General features: G+C 41.7%; 1 protein-coding gene across 6 annotated transcripts in view; it reads right to left on the reverse strand.

Annotated features, from left to right (window-relative positions):
- The window catches only part of bcas3 (BCAS3 microtubule associated cell migration factor), a 1,018,944-nt gene extending 1,003,746 nt beyond the window's left edge, over positions 1–15,198 (reverse strand). For 2 of the 6 annotated variants that reach the window (XM_078548264.1, XM_078548262.1), the window contains exon 1: positions 9,275–10,679. The gene's annotated coding sequence lies outside the window, so the exon portion shown is untranslated. Of the gene's footprint in view, positions 1–9,274; positions 10,680–15,128 lie in introns of those variants that run through there. The other 4 variants (XM_078548265.1, XM_078548260.1, XM_078548263.1 and 1 more) reach the window with 4 other exon arrangements.
- Between the last annotated feature and the right edge of the window lie 2,160 nt (positions 15,199–17,358).

Raw genomic sequence — 17,358 nt, forward strand, 5'->3', positions numbered from 1 at the left:
CCCACAGAGTTCCCTACCATACCGTGGGAATGTTTGGGAATGGATATATTTATGCACAACAGTAAGTCCATCCTCATCATTGTCAGTGGATCAAGGTGAGGCATTTACACACAACGACCACAGAATTGGTCATTAGGTCATTGAAAGACATCTTTGCTTTAAGTGGCATTCCGGATCAGGTAGTGTCCGACAATAGCCCGCAATTCGCTAATGACTACTTCATTCATTTTGCCGAGAGCTACGGATTTCTGCAGCTCACCAGCTCCCTGAGGTACTCAGAATCTAATTGGGGAGGTGGAAAGGGGCATCCTCACTATCTTGAAGAAAAATGACGACTTTCCAATGGCATTCTTGAAATGTCAGTTCACTCCACTGCAATGTGGATTGGCACCATCAGAGCTGCTAAAGGGCAGAAAACGTTGTACTGAGGTTCCCATGCTGCCTGTGAAGTTAATCCCAGGGTTAGCAGTCCAGCACTATCAGAAGGTTCAAGGCTGAGAATAGTCCTACAGAAAGCAACAAGCTTCCACTCACAATAAACGGTACCGTACCAGAAACCTGACCAAGCTAAATGACAGAGACAAGGTTTAGATCAGAGACCTCTGCAGAGAAATCACTGTTCTAAGGGATGAAGATCACCAACAGTCTTACTTGATACATATCCCAGAAGGCACAATAAGAAGGAACAGAAGTCTTAGCTGCATTCCTCAAGGAGAACCTTCTATCATACATTTGGGCAAACCAGGTGTAGAACCTCAAACATATAAAACATCAAATACTGCAGCTTCTACTGAAGAACAGCCAAGTCAGAACAAAGAGATCCAAGTTGAGACTACCAATCCACCAAGCTTCAAAAGAACACGATCAGGGAGTCATGAAAACTCCAAACCCTTTAAACTTGTGAAGACAGAGACTTGGGGGGAGAAGGGGTAGCTTGTCAATATAAATGTAAATATATTTGGATAAAGACTTGGGGAGGGGTTGTACTATTTGGGTTTTCAGGACAGAAGGGGTTAATGTGGGATTGGGAAACAGTACCGCCCACATGATGATGTAAAGGGAGTCACATGACTAGTAGTCAGCTGGTAGTAGTCTGAATGGCTTGGACTGACGAAGCCTACTGTCTTGTATATCTGTACATAGTTAAGTTCTACAATTGTTACCATTCAGACTCTATGCCTCTGAACCTCTTCCTTAGACAACCACAACAACACAACAGCACCAAGATTATGGTCTGAAATTGCTGAACTCAATGTTGAGCCCAGAAGGCTGTAAAGTGCCTAACTGAAAATGAGATGTTGTTCCTCAAGCTTACACGGCTTCATTGGAACAGTGGAGTGGTCAGCCTATAATAATAGCTAGAATCACTGTCAGTATTTCAACATAAGAGGGTAGCCAGAGACCAAATGAAAATAGCTGCTAAGCAAAATAAGAAAATCTTGCATTTATATATCACCTTTCACAACCACAGGATGACCCAAAGCGCTTAATAACCAATGAAGTACTTTTGAAGTGTGGTCACAGTTTTAATCTAAGAAATGCAGCAGCCAATTTGGGCACAACAGGGTGTCAAAGCATTATGATAATGACTAGATAATCCTTTTTGGTGATGTTGGTTGAGGGATAAATATTGATCAGGACACCAGGAAGAATTGCCATGCTTCTCTTCAAATAGTGCATTAGGATCTTTTGCATCCACCTGAGTGTAGACAGGGCCTTGATTTAACTTCTCACCTGAAAGTCAGCACATCAGACAGCGCAGCACTTTCTTGGTACTGCACAAAGAATGTCAGCCTAATATGTGGAAAAAGAGAATAAGCCCAAGACAGTAAACATTCTGAGTGATTTCTTTCTTCAGTCATCACAAAGGAAGACATGAGCTTGATGCTCTCCTTGCAGATATCCTGAGGTCATCAAAAACCCTGCATGACCTTTAATTCCAAATCCTCCACAATTTAAGCTTCACTTTAAAGGGGACTTTGTGGTGAACTGGATTAAATAAATGATCTTTCACCATATGAACATACAAACGTACAAACCAGGAGCATGAGTAGGCCTTAAGGTTCCTCAGGCCTGCTCTGCCATTCAATAAGTTCATGGCTGATCTGATTGTGGCCTCAACTCCACATTCCTGCCTACCTGCAATAACCTTTGATTCTCTTGTTAATCAAGAATCCATCTGTCTCTGCCTTAAAAATATTCAATGACCCTGCCTCCACTGTTCTCTGGGGAAGACAATTTCAAGACTTAGGACCCTCAGAAAACATTTCTCATCTCCGCCTTAAATGAGAGAGCCTTATTTTTAAACTGTGTCCCCTGGATCTAGCCTCTCTCAGAAGGGGAAACAGCCTCTCAGTATCCACCCTGTCAAGTCCCCTCAGAATCTTACGTGTTTCAATAAGATCCATTCTTCTAAACTCCAACAGATTTGGGACCAGGCTGTTTAAACTTTCTTCATAAGATAACACCCCCCCGCAATCTCAGGTATTAGTCGAGTGAACCTTCTCTGAACTGCTTCTAACGCATTTATATCCTTCCTTAAATAAGGAAACCAAAACTATACAGATATGGTCTCACCAACACCTTGTACAGCTGTAGCAAAAATCCTTACTTTATAGTCACTGCACTTGCAATAAATGCCAACAGTCCATTTGCTTTCCTAATCACTTGCAGTACCTGCAAACTAACTTTTTATGATTAACGTACCAGGACACCCAGATCCGTCTGTCTATACCTTAGATTTTTGCAATCTCTCGTCATTTAAATAATATACTGGTTTTCTATACTTCCTGCCAAAGTGAACAAGTTCACATTTTCCCACATTATACTCCATCTGCCAAATTTTTACCCACTCACTTGATCGATCTATATCCGTTTGCAGACTCCTTACGTCCTTTTCACAACTTACTTTCCTATCTATCTTTGTGTCATCAGCAAATTTAGCAACCATACATTTGGTCCCTTCATCCAAGTTATTGATATAAATTGTAAATAGTTGAGGCCCCAGTGCTGATCTCTGTGGCACGCCACTTGCTACATCCTGCCAACCCAAAAATGATCCATTTATGCCTACTCTCTGTTTCCTGTAAGCTAACCAATCCTCTATCCATGCTAATATGACCACAGAAAAGTTACAGCACAGAAAGGGGCCATTCAGCTCATTGTGTCTGCACCAGAAAAAAATGTGAAAAAAGAAACTAGCCGCTCATTTTTAATCCCACTTTCCAGCACCTGGTTGATAGCCTTGCAGGTTACAACACTTCAGGTGCAGATCTAGGTACCTTTTAAATGAGTTGGGCATTTCAGCCTTAACCACCAATTGAGGCAGTGAATTCCAGGCGCCCGCCACCCTCCAGGTGAAAAAGTTTCCTCATGCCCCCTCTAATCCTTCTACCAATCATCTTATATCTATGTCCCCTGGTAATTGACCCCTCAGCTGGGGAAACAAGTCTTTCCTGTCTACCCTATCTAGGCCCCTCATAACTTTGTACACCTCAATTAGGTCACCCCCTCAGCCTGTTCTAAGGAAAACAACACTAGGCTATCCAATCTTTTCTCAGAGGTGCAATTTTCCAGCCCGGGCAACATTCCTGTAAATCCCCTCTGTACTCTCTCCAGAGCAATTATGTCCTTCCTGCAATGTGGTGACCTGAACTGTACACAAAATTCCAGCTGTGGCCTAACCAGCATTTTATACATTTCCAGCATTACAGCCCTGCTTTTGTATTCTATACCTCATTCAATAAGGAAAGCATTCCTAATGCATCCTTTACCACTTTATCCGCCTGTCCTGCTACCTTCTGGGATCTGTGGACATTTTTTTTTTATTATTCATTCATGGGATGTGGGCTTTGCTGACTGTACCAGCATTTATTGCCCATCCCTAGTTGCCCTTGAGAAGGTGGTTATGAGCTGCCTTCTTGAACCGCTGCAGTCCATGTGGTGTAGGTACATCTACAGTGCTCTTAGGGAGTTCCAGGATTTTGACCCAGTGACAGTGAAGGAACAGTGATATATTTCCCAGTCAGGATGGTGAGTAACTTGGAGGGGAACTTCCAAGTGGTGGTGTTCCCATGTGTCTGCTGCCCTTGTCCTTCTAGATGGTAGTGGTTGTGGGTTTGGAAGGTGCTGTCTAAGCAGCCTTGGTGAATTCCTGCAGTGCATCTTGTAGATGGTATACACTGCTGCTACTGTGCGTCGGCGGTGGAGGGAGTGAATGTTTGTGGATGTGTTGCCAATTAAGCGGGCTGCTTTGTCATGGATGGTATCAAGTTTCTGGAGTGTTGTGGGAACTGCATTCATCCAGGCAAGTGGAGGGGTATTCCATCACAGTCCTGACTTATGCCTTGTAGATGGTGGACAGGCTTTGGGGAGTCAGGGGGTGAGTTACTCGTCACAGGATTCCTAGCCTCCAGCCTGCTCTTGTAGCCACAGTATTTATATGGCTAGTGCAGTTCAGTTGGCCAAACGAGCTGAATTCCAGCGTGACGTCAGCATGACTGCCCTTGACATCAAGGAAACATGTGACCGGGTGTGGCATCAAGGGGCTCTGGCAAAATTTCAGTCAACGGGAATGATGAGGTAAACCCTTCACTGGTTGGAGTCATGCCTAGCACAAAAAAGATGGTTGTGGTTGTTCGAGGCCCATCATCTCAGCCCTGGGTCATTACTGCTGGAGTTCCTCCGAGCAATGCCCTAAGCCCAACCATCTTCAAATCTTTCAACAGTGGCCTTCCCTCCATCATAAGGTCAGAAGCGGGGATGTTTGCTGATGACTGCACCATGTTCAGTACCATTTGCAACTCCTCAGATTGTAAAGAACATTTATTTTTATTTCTGTTGGACTGTGGATTAAAATTACAATGGCTACAGTTTGAAAGATATGTCTACTGGAACAGTGTGAGAGATATATACAATGTTGCTGTCCTGGAACAGAGTGTGCCATGAGAGACAGGATGGAACTGAAGAGGAGTCCGGTCTAATGAGGAACTGCCTGGCAACATTTTACTTGGCTCCTGACCAGGTGACGAGGTTTGTGTGGGAGCAATGCAGCAGAAAAAGCTCCTAGCCTGAAAAGAGAAAAGACCTAAAACTTCTTTCTTCTGAGTGTGTAAGATTCCAGTAATTCTACAATAATAGCTTGTTGTTTTTTTTCTCCTCATATTTCTATAACCTGCTCTCTCTCTGAAAAACCCCTATCAAGAGGAAAATCACTATTAGAGACATTAAAATGCTCAACCAGGGAACTAAAGACTGAAAGTGCTGGGAAGACCCCTTGTGTAATCAACAAAGAACTGAAAGGGGTTTGGAAGACATCGATCAAAATCAAACTATCAAATCCTGTACTCCAGAATTGGTGCTATTGAACTGTTTTATCCCACCCTTAAAATCCATGTTTTTGTGTGTCTTGTATGTGAGTGTATAGGGATTTAAGAAGGGGTAGAGTTTAGGTTATAGAGTTAGAAATTAGAAGTTCATATTTCTTTCTTTTCCCACTAGTTCAAGACAATTTGTTCAATGAACAGTTATTTACTTAAGTTTACAAACCTGGTGCTCATATTCTGTTAACCTAAATTGAACAATTAGGTAGTTTGATCAAAACTTTCACATTTGTTATGGCTCGGGGAGCAGTGGGGCTTGACATTGCAGCACACTATCCCCGGTGAGTCATGACAACGTTTGGGGTCTCGTCCCAGGATATTTTGGAACAGAAGACAATGACGATTTGGGTGTAGATTTAGTAAGTAATAAAAGCTAAAAGGAAACACCAGGTTTGTACTGTCAAAAATAAGATGGCACTGGAAACTGCTAAAGCTTTCCCGCAGGTGGAAGAGATGTCCTTAACGATTTTACAAGGGATTCCAAAAACCAGGTTAATTGAATTGGCAAGTAAATTAAGAGTAAGATTGCCTGGTAAAGCTGGGAATGCAGAGATAATCAAAGAGATAGCACAGCATTTAAAACTGGAAGGAGTACCTGAGAGATCGTGTCCTCCAAGGGGTGATTCATTGGAATGGGCTCAAATTCAGTTGCAGATAAAAAATTGGAACTAGAGGCAGCAGAAAAGGAAAGAGAAAGGACACGCCAAAGGGAACAGGCAGAAAGGCAGGAGAGAGAAAGAAAACAGGAAAGGGAATTAGAAATGGCTAAGTTAGAAAAGGAGGAAAGAGAAAAAGAGACAGAGAATTCCAGCTTAGAATGCTGGCAGTTAAAAAAGAGACACCAGTAGGTGACGTAGGACTTTTTTCCAGATCAGAACCCAGTGGGGAGATGTTTGAATTTGTACAAGCTCTTCCAAAGTTTGAGGAAAGGGGTGCTGAAGGATTCGTTATTTCATTTGAGAAGATAGCTAAACAGATGAACTGGGCAAAGGGGAACTGGACATTGCCAATGCAGAGCAAATTGACAGGTAGAGCACAGGAAATTTATGCTTTACTGTCAGAGGCGGTTTCTAGGGATTATGATGCGGTGAAAAAGGCCATTTTGAGTGCATATGAGTTGGTCCCTGAAGCATACAGACAAAAGTTTTGAAATTTAAGGAAACAAACTTACTTTGAATTTGAAAGGGTTAAGCAAAGTAGTTTTGACTGGTGGATACGAGCATTGGGAATTGAAACTACCTATGAAGTTCTCAGAGAGACCATTCTCTTGGAAGAATTTAAAAACTCTCTACCTTCTGTAATAAGAACCCCTATTGAAGGCCAAAGGGTTGCAACTGCTAGACAGGCAGCAATAATGGCTGGCGATGATGAGCTGATCCATAAAACTAAACCTTTTTCCCATCACCCCCATAAATTTGAGAAGGATAGAAAGTGGGAGAGTGAAAGGAAGACAAGTAGACAGGGTAAAGAATGAATAGCTGGGAATAACTTAAGATTTCCTCCTCAGATCAAAAAAGAAGGTACTGAGGGTGGAGGTGAAACTCAAAGGCCGAAGTGTTTCCATTGTTATAAAGTAGGACACATTCGTTCAGAATGCTGGAAGTTGCAAGGAGTTCGTACGAGTGAGTCAGAAAAGGGAACTCTAAAAGAAAATGCCATAGATCACATTGTAGCTTTAACTACAAATAAGGATCTGGAGGTAACCATCGCTGTGAATGCAGGTGAAGCGAATAAAGTAGATGAGAGATTTAAAGGGTTTTTGTCTAAAGGCAAGATAACCCCTTTTTAATCAAATGATGCAGCTAAACCTATAACTATATTAAGAGAGACAGAAACTACTCAAACTCTTTTGCTGAAGAAGGACCTAGTTTTCCCTCCAGAGAGTTCAATGAAAGCTAAAGTTTTGGTAAACGGGATAAGTGGAGAATATATCCCGGTTCCATTGTACAAAGTGCAATTGGAGTGTGATTTGTTGTCCAGATCGGTGGAAGAGAGGCTAAAGAGACGGAACAGTTACAAGAACAAGTTCCTGGTATTTTTTCATTGTGTGTGGTGACCAGAGCAATGGCTCAACAAAGTTCCATCGCCAGAAGTTAGATGTTGGAGTAGCCAAAACTTTCTTTAAGGATGAGGATAATTCAAAGAAAGTGTTTGGCATGTCTTCATTAATTGAGGCTCAGAAAGCAGATCCAGAATTAAACAAATTAGCACAGCCAGCTCACACTGAAGCTGAGGCGGAAGGAGTTCCAGAGTGCTATTACATTAAAAACGGAGTTCTGACTTGGAAGTGGAGACACCCTCACAAACCTGCAGATAAGGAATGGACAGTTGTTCATCAGATAGTAGTACGACCCTGATATCGTAAATAGATATTGCAAGTAGCACATGAAATTCCTATGGCAGGACATGTAGGAATACGGAAAACCCAAGCATCGATAAACAGACATTTTACCTGGCCAAGACTTCATACGGACATAATGCAATTTTGTAAAGCGTGTCATACATGTCAGGTAGTAGGTAAACTTCAACATGTAATCAAACCCACACCTTTAATGCCCATACCGGTTTTTGAATAACCATTCAGTCGGGTATTAGTAGATTGTGTAGGACCATTACCCAAAATGAAAGCAGGATATCAATATATCCTTACAATCATGGATATGACAACACAATTTCCAGAAGCTATTCCTTTAAGGACAAAAACAGCTAAGGTGGTAGTGGAAAAGTTAATTCAGCTTTTCACTTGTTATGGCCTATCAATTAAAATGCGATCTGACCAAGGTTCTAACTTCATGTCTAAAATTTTCCAGGGTATAATCAACAGTTTAGGTATCAAACAACAAAATTCCACCGCCTATCATCCACAGACACAGGGAGCTTTAGAGAAATATCATTAGACTCTCAAAACCATGATTAAGACCAATTGCCATGAATACCAAAGGATTGGGACAAAGGATTAGATTTCTTACTATTTGCTACTAGAGATTCTCCAAATGAATCTACTGGATTTAGTCCATTTGAATTGATCTATGGTCATGAAATAAGAGGCCCATGAAAAGTGATTGAGGAAAAGTTCCTAAAGCAGAAAGATGAATCCTCCATGTTGGATTACGTGTCCATGTTTCTAAAAAGACTCATAGGAGCATGTAAAGTAGCATGAGAGCATTAAAAATTTCACAAGCAAAAATGAAAGAATGGGCAGACAAACATGCTACAACTAGAACGTTCCAAGCAGGAGGTGAAGAATTGGTATTATTGCCTTTGCAGGGTGAACCCCTGAAAGCGAAATTTGGTGGCCCCCACAAGATAGTTAAGAGGGTTAGAAAAGTGACTTATCTAATAGATAATCCTGAGCGTAGGAAGAAGCAACAGATGTCACATAAACATGCAATATCATTGCAGGGAAAATGATACGAAAGGGCAAGTGTGCCAGGTGGTAGGAGTAATGGAGGATGACAAAGACAGCAAGGTAGAAGGAGAAGTAGATAGTGCACAAAGTGAACCTGCTATAATTCGACTAGCCAATACAAAAGTACTGGGACAGTTAGACAGTAGGTTCTCATATTTACAGGAAGGACCAAGGGAGGATCTAACAAGGTTATTTAGGAAGTATAAGGGAATTTGTGGGGATACACCTAGATGTACTACATTAGCTAAGCATGAAGTGAACGTAGGAGACTCAGCGCTGATAAAACAAACATCCTTATCGGCTGAGTCCAGAGAAACAAGCTCAGGTAGAAGCAGAGATCCAATATATGCTGGAGCATCAATTGATTAAGCCTAGCCAAAGCAACTGGAGTTCACCAATAGTGTTGGTTCCTAAGACGGATGGATCAACTAGATTTTGTATAGGCTACAGGAAAGTGAATGTAGTAACGAGGACAGATTCTTACCCAATTCCTCGGTTAGAAGATTGCATCGACAGGGTTGGCATTGCCTCATTTCTTTCTAAAGCTGGTCTATTGAAGGGGTACTGGCAAGTGCCATTGACATCAAGGGCTAAAGAAATGTCCGGCTTTGTTTCACCAAGTGGATTGTATCAATGTCGAGTCATGCCATTTGGGTTTAAAAACGCCCCAGCTATATTCCAGAGCCTTATGAATCAAGTCGTAGCTGAAGTACATAACTGTGGTTTATTTAGATGATGTCATAATATATAGTAACACATGGGAAGAACATGTAAAGTGATTAGAGGACCTGTTTAAGCAATTGCAGTTGGCTGGCTTAGTCATAAATCTGGCCAAAACTAAATTGCAAAAGCAAGGGTAACTTACCTAGGTCACATCATAGGACAAGGGCAAGTGTTGCCAAGAACAGCAAAAGTGAATGCTCTAATAGAATTCCCCATTCCTAAAACTAAATGAGAAATCATGAGATATTTGAGAATGTGTGGGTTTTATAGCAGGTTTGTGCCTAACTTCAGCACAACAGTTGTACCTCTCATTAATTTGTTAGGAAAACAGGCAAAAGTGGTATGGTCAGCAGAATGCCAATCAGCCTTTGAAAAGCTGACGGCAATCTTAATAAATAAACCAGTGTTGGCCGCCCCTGACTTTACCAAACCTTTTAAAATGGCAATTGATGCTAGTGACATGGGGGTAGGTGCAGTCCTATTACAAGATGATAATTTAGGGAAAGAGAAGCCGGTGGGGTACTTTTCTAAGAAACTAAATCAATATCAGAGGAAGTACTCTACAGTAGAAAAAGAAACTCTAGCATTGTTGTTGTCTCTTCAACACTTTGTTATTGTGTCGGACATAAACTTCAAAGAAACACTAATCTACACTGACCATAATCTGCTGGCGTTAAATGAAAAGTTTAAAACTCAAAATGTGAGACTGTTTAGATGGAGTCTACTGCTTCAACCATTCAATGTAAAGATTGTTCACATTACTGACAAAGATAATGTGATCGCGGATGCATTGTCCCAGGTGTAAAATACTGAAATAAATTAAAGGGGTAAGAAATGCTGAAGATTGTATAAGGTTGTATATGGAGGGAGGAAGGATGAATGGAAGTAAATCTTGTGTTGTGTTGTCCATGTGTCACATACCTTGTGACGAAAACGCATTTTTAAAATGGTGTTTCATCTCTTTTAAGGATGGAGGCATATAATAAACATATCTTTTTATTTCTGTTGGACTCTGAATTAAAATTACAATAGCTGCAGTTTGAAAGATTTGTCTACTGGAACAGTGTGAGGGATATATACAATGTTGCTATCCTGGAACAGAGTGTGCCATGATAGACAGGATGGTGCCGAGGATGAGTCTGGTCTAATGAGGAACTGCCTTGCAACAACATTTTAATTGGCTCCTGACCAGGTGGCCAGGATTGTGTGAGAGCACGGCAGCAGAAAAAGCTCCTAGCCTGAAAAGAGAAAAGACCTAAAACTTCTTTATCCTGTGTATGTAAGATTAAAGTAATTCTACAATAATAGCTAGCTGGTTTTTCTTTCCTCATATCCCTATAACCTGCTTTCTCTCTGAAACACCCCTGTCAAGAGGAAAAGGGGAAAATTACCGTTAGAGACATTGAAAAGCAAGTGCTCAACAATGAACTAAAGACTGAAAGTGCTGGGAAGACCACCTCGTGTCATCAACAAAGAACTGAAAGGAATTTGGAAGATATCAATCAAAATCTGTACTCCGGAATTGGTACTTTTGAACTGTTTTATCCCACCCTTAAAATCCATGTTTTTGTGTGTCTTATGTGTCTTCTATGTGTGTGCATAGGGATTTAAGAAGGGATAGAGTTTAGGTTATAGAGTTAGAAATGCGCTGTTCATATTTCTTTCTTTTGCCACTGATTAAAGACAATTTATTCAATAAACAGTTATTTGCTTGTTAAGCTTACAAACCTGGTGCTCATATTCTGTTAACCCAACTTAAACAATTAGGTGGTTTGATCAAACTCTTCACATTTGTCATGGCTCAGGGAGCATCGGGGCTTGACATTGCAGCGCACTATCCCCAATGAGTCATGACCAGATACTAAAGCAGTTCATGTCTGCATGCAACAAGACCTGAATAACATTAAGGCTAGGGCTGAAAAATGGCAAGTATAAATCATGGCACACAAGTGCCAGGCAATGACCATCATCAACAAGAAAACAGTCTAATCACCTCTCCTTGACATTCAATGGCATTACCAGTGCTGAATCCCACACCATCAACATGCTGGGAGTCAGCATTGACCAGAACTAGACCAGCCACATAAATTCTGTGGCTGCAAGAGCAGCTCAGAGGTTGGCCATTCTGTGGTTAACAGCTCACCCTTTAACTCCCCAAAGCTTGTCCACCATCTACAATGCACAAGTCAGGATTGTGATAAAGCGCATAGCTCCAACAACACTCAAGCTCAACGCCATCCAGGAAAAAACAGTCTACTTGATTGGCAACCCATCCACAACCTTAAATATTTACCCTTTCCACCACAAGGTGCACTGGAGCAACTAGACAAAAGTTTCTTCAAAAGCACCTTCCAAACCTGCAACCTCTTCCACCCAGAAGAACAAGGGTGGAAGGCACATGGGGACATCATTACCTTCAAGTTCCCCACCAAGTCACACACCATCCCAATCTAGAAATATATCACTGTTCCTTCATCATCACTGAGTTAAATTCCTGAACTCCCAATCTAATAGCACCATGGGTGTACTTTTACCACCTGAACTACTGTGGCTCACCATTGGCTTCTCAAGGGCAATTAGGAATGAGCAATAAATGCTGGCCTAGCCAGTATCGCCTCTTCCCATGAAAAAGAAAAAATATATATTTAAATGTGTCTCTTGTTTTAGAGTCCATTACTCTCATCTGATCATGATAAAGGAGAGGACTTTCAGCACAGTGCATGTGCGTCACTAGGGCTTGAAATTACAAACATAACACATTCCTCCTTTTTTGAGAGTCCAAATCAGAGATGATTTCCAAAGGATAGTTAATTAATAATCAGAAAAGTGCCTGAACAGTCCAGGATGTTTACATGCACTTTGTTGAACATCGCAGAGGTCTGGAAGCAGAAGAGTTAGTTAGATGTGGCAAAAGATAATCAATAATAAGGAAGGAAATTACTATGGTACTACTAAGTGACCGTTTTCGGAAGTGTGTAAGGGAGCATCGGTTGGCCAGCAGTGTTAAGAGACTGAACGACAGAAAACCTCTGCATCCAGAAGATGACTGAAACTGCCCAGAGGGGAACATTAGAATAAAATGATCAACTGTCCACAATTCAAAATGAAATGGAACAAGTGCAGAGCTCAAAAATATTCCTTTGTCCTGACTTTTCTCAGCTATAACCAGACTATGTAAATGAAGCAAAATGTAAACAGGACACACGACAAAGCGCAAAGACATTGCAATGTGGGTATATTAAGTCTATACAACTATGGCAATAAACATCTTTTGTAAATACCTACACAATGATAGCACTACTAATTGATCTCCTGTAGTTTTGCACATGGCGAGTAAAGCCCAACTGTATTCTACAGGTGAAGCATTGTTTGAGGGCAGGAGAATGACTGGGTCATGGTGCATGGATGTAACTGGGAAATAGCTAGATCACTTTCTTGAAACATATTAAATTTCTAACATTTCCCAGTTTTGTTGAAAGGTCATCAACCAGAAAATGTTAACTGTTTTTCTCACTACAGGTGCTATCTTACTTGCCATGTATTTCCAGTATTTTCTGTTGTTTTTCAGATTTCCAGCATCCACAGTATTTTGCTTTCAATTAAATTTATGTAGGTAATTTTATTGCCAGTTTAGATATAGGAATTTATTGAGGAAAAGCTGTCTAGATAGCTAACGTAGCAATTTCAATTTGTCAACTCTCAACGCACACAATTAAACAAAGACAACCTGAAATAGTTAACAACCTGAAGTTTGATATTAGAACCAGATTATTTAGGAGGGAAATCAAGAAGCAATTTTTTTTACACAAGAGGTAGTAACAATCTGGAATTCTCTCCCACATTGACTGTAAAGCGCTTTCGGACCTCCAGTGCTCATGAAAGTCACGATATAAATGCAAATAAGTCTTTCTTTCTTTACAAAGGACTGTTGTTGTTGGGAAAACTGGACCTTTCGAGACTGAGAGCGATAGATTTGTTTTTAGGTAAGGGTGTCAGTGATATGGAGCTAAGGCAGGTAAATGGAATTAAAGATCAGCCATGATCTAACTGAATGGTGGACCAGGCTTGAAGGGCTGAATGTCCTACACCTCTTCCTATTTTAATGTCTATATATGGCTACAAGAACAATAATAACCAAAAAGAATCAAATTCTTTATGAAACCTACTAGTTCCCATGCTACTGACAGCATTGGTGTGCCATCTGCCCAATGATGCAGGTCAAAAATAAACAGTGCAAGCTACAAGCTTGGATTAATAACCTTTGCTTAAGTCCACAAATGTCCAGATGTATCTTTTGTGGTTTTCTCTGTGGCTGGTTGCCTTGCTCATTACCCTAAGCAGTTTGGTTATAATTCGCAATGGAGTACATTTTGCATGGTCTGCAGACAGAAACTGCTTAATTGGATGAAAATAAATTCTGACTTATCTCAGCCCCATCAAACTGGTCAGCAGTTTATAACATTATACAAGATATCTTTGTTCTCTACACTTGGAAAGCATTCTATCTCTACAAGCATACTTCTACACCTCAATAAAATGAGTCCACTACAATTCTGTACTACATTACCAATTATCCAATGCAGTGCTGTACATAGCACATCACATATTTATCAGGCATGATTAGCAACACTAGGGCAATCCACTCACCATGACCACAGATGGTAATAATTCAAGAGCAAAAGAACAATATCATCCACATATAATCCACAAGAAAACAGCGTCAATAAATAAATTACAGACAAATACAGGATTGCCTAACAGGTGAATAAAGGCCACAAATTCCATTCCCAGTTATTAAAATAGGGACCTAAAATAGACTCAAGTACGGCGAGATGGAGGGCCAGGGGACAGGGGGGTGTGTGTGTCAGGGCAGAGACAATAAAAGTATCCCCTTCGACATGTCAGTTGTGGCAGTATTCTTGCCCAAGTCAGAACACTGTGGCCTCGAATCATGCTCCAGAGACTTGAGCACAAGATCCAAGACTGGCACTCCCACTGCAGTACTGGGGGACTGCTGGACTGTCAGAGGTGCCCTCTTTCAGATGAGGTGTTAAACAAATTGCCCGTCTGCCTTCTTAAGTGAATGTGAAAGATTCCATGGCCACTATTTTGAGAAAGAGCAGCAGGATCTCTTCCCAGTGTCCCTTATTAACCCTCAGCCATACACTAAAAATAGATGATCTGGTCATTGGCACATTCCTGTTTGTGGGAGCTAGCTGTGTGCAAATGGGCTATCACGTTTCCCACATGACGACTTCAAAATAAAATGACTTTATTGGCTGCAAAGCACTTTGGGATGTCCTGGACAAGGAGATGTGGAAATGTTAAGTTCTTTCTTTAACAAGAAGAAACAATAAGGTACCAGATAATTCATTTTTAATGATATAATGATTTGTAGTATAGGAGTGTCCTTCCCTCAGGTAAACAGATGGAAGAGCCCATGACCAGGCTGAGCTTTCACTGTCCACATTGAACCTCCAGGCTGGCTGAGGGCGACCATCACTGGGATCCTCACAAACAGGGGCAAAGCACGGCCGCGGGTTTCCCCCTTTTCTAGAGATTTCTCTGACAAACCCACTTTTTAAAATCTAAATGGATGTTAAAATCTGATACAAACCCAATCGCTTGCTCACTGTCGATCTCCACTCTGCAGTCCTGATAACAACTGAAGAGCAACAGCAAAGGAAAGATTAAGGGGAGGGGGGATGGGTGAGAACACAACAAGCCGGGTGTTGAATGATTGACATCCGCAACCACCAACAAGCTCTAGGATTGACCCATCACCCGACCTCCAATAGGTAGTAATCACTTATTGCAGCCAATCGGCGCTGACTGGGGGCGGGACATCCGCTCTCCGCCCCCACGCAATCTGGCCTAGATTTAAAGTGATACGGCGCCGGCTTTGATCGTCGGAAGTTTGAATTTCAGTCACTTTCTGTCAGCGATTGGTTATTTCGTGTGATATTGGATCATTTTAAGCTGTGAATGATTAATTATAGTTAATGGCGGATAGCTTGTAAGCTCGCGACCGACCGTTAATCGCGAGATGACTCTCGGTTTTGTTTACAATGATTTCTCGCGAGTCTTGGACCAAATCTCGCCGGTAGTCCATAGACTGACGGGGACAGAATAGAGATCAACCCCCGGAATGGAGATCAACCTGCCGGAATAGAGATCAACCCCCGGAATGGAGATCAACCCCCGGAATAGAGATCAACTCCCGGAATGGAGATCAACCCGGAATGGAGATCAACCCCCGGAATAGAGATCAACCCGGAATGGAGATCAACCTGCCGGAATGGAGATCGACCCCCTGAATGGAGATCAACCCCCGGAATGGAGATCAACCCCCGGAATAGAGATCAACCCCCGGAATGGAGATCAACCTGCCGGAATAGAGATCAACCCACGGAATGGAGATCAACCTGCCGGAATAGAGATCAACCTGCCGGAATGGAGATCAACCCCCGGAATGGAGATCAACTTGACGGAATGGAGATCAACCCCCGGAATGGAGATCAACCCCCGGAATGGAGATCAACTTGACAGAATAGAGATCAGGCCCCCGGAATGGAGATCAACTTGACACAATGGAGATCAATCTGCCTGAATGGGGATCAACCTGACGGGATAGCAATCAACCTGACAGAACAGAGATCAACCCGACGGAATAAAGAGCAACCTGGGAGCGCGGAGAGCCATAAAAGGAAAGTACTGGGAATAATCAGGTTTGTCAGCATCTATGGAGAGAGATAGAGTTAATGTTTCAAGTTGAATATGATTCCTTCAGAACTGAAGGAGGGTAGAAACGTGATGGGTTACATACTGGAAGGAAGGACAAAAAGGAAGATCTGGAATAGGGTAGAGGGTGGGAGAGAAAAGAGACAACCAGAAATCCTCAGACCAGAACTTCTTCAAGGTATGCATTCCTGGAAGAGAAGTGGCAATAAATTGAACAATAAAATAAAGCAAACTAAAAATAAAGTATTTGAAATACTCAACTGGTCTGGCAGATGTTTTTATTTCAGATTTCCAGCATCCATTCTATTTTGCTTTTATTTAAGTGTTTAATTCACGTCCACTTCTCTTCCAGGAATGCGTACCCTGAAGACATTCTGGTCTTCAGGATTTCTGGTTATCACTTTTCTCTCCTGCCTTCTACCCTATCCCTGACCTTCCCTTTTGTTTTTCCTTCCCCTCCCCTCTTTCAACACACATCACATTTCTACCCTCCTACAGTTCTGAAGTCATGTTTGACTGGAAACATTAACAGTTTTTCTCCACAGATGCTGCCAGACCTATTGAGTATTTCCAGCATTTCCTGTTTTTTTGTCAATCACCAAATTCTGGCCCCACCCACCAACACACTAGACTGCCCGTCAATCACCTGTAGTAACGGTCTTCCTGGCCTCGACCAATATTATTCATTAAAGTTGAGCCTAGGTGGAGGCCATTCTGCCCCTCAAGCCTGTTCTGCCAATTCAGTCAGGGGAATCTGACCTGTACCTTAATTCCATTTATCTGCCTTGGTTCCATAACCCTTTGATATGTTCAATTAACCGCCAGCCTCAACATCTTTTTGTATTCCAGATTGCCACCACTATGTGTGAAAAAGTGCTTCTTGACATCACCCCTGAACAGCCTTGCTCTAATTTTAAGGTTCTGCCCCCTTATTCTGGACTTCCCACCCCCACAAACACATCAGATGAAATAGTTTAATCATACATACGAAATCCTGTCAAATCCTTTAATCATCATGTATGCCTCAACTAGATAACCATTTAACCTTCCATATTCAATGGAATATATGCCTGGTTTAAGTGATCTGCCAACATAACTGTTAGC

The sequence above is a fragment of the Cetorhinus maximus genome, chromosome 9, assembly GCF_964194155.1.
Source record: "Cetorhinus maximus chromosome 9, sCetMax3.hap1.1, whole genome shotgun sequence".
NCBI lineage: Eukaryota > Metazoa > Chordata > Chondrichthyes > Lamniformes > Cetorhinidae > Cetorhinus > Cetorhinus maximus.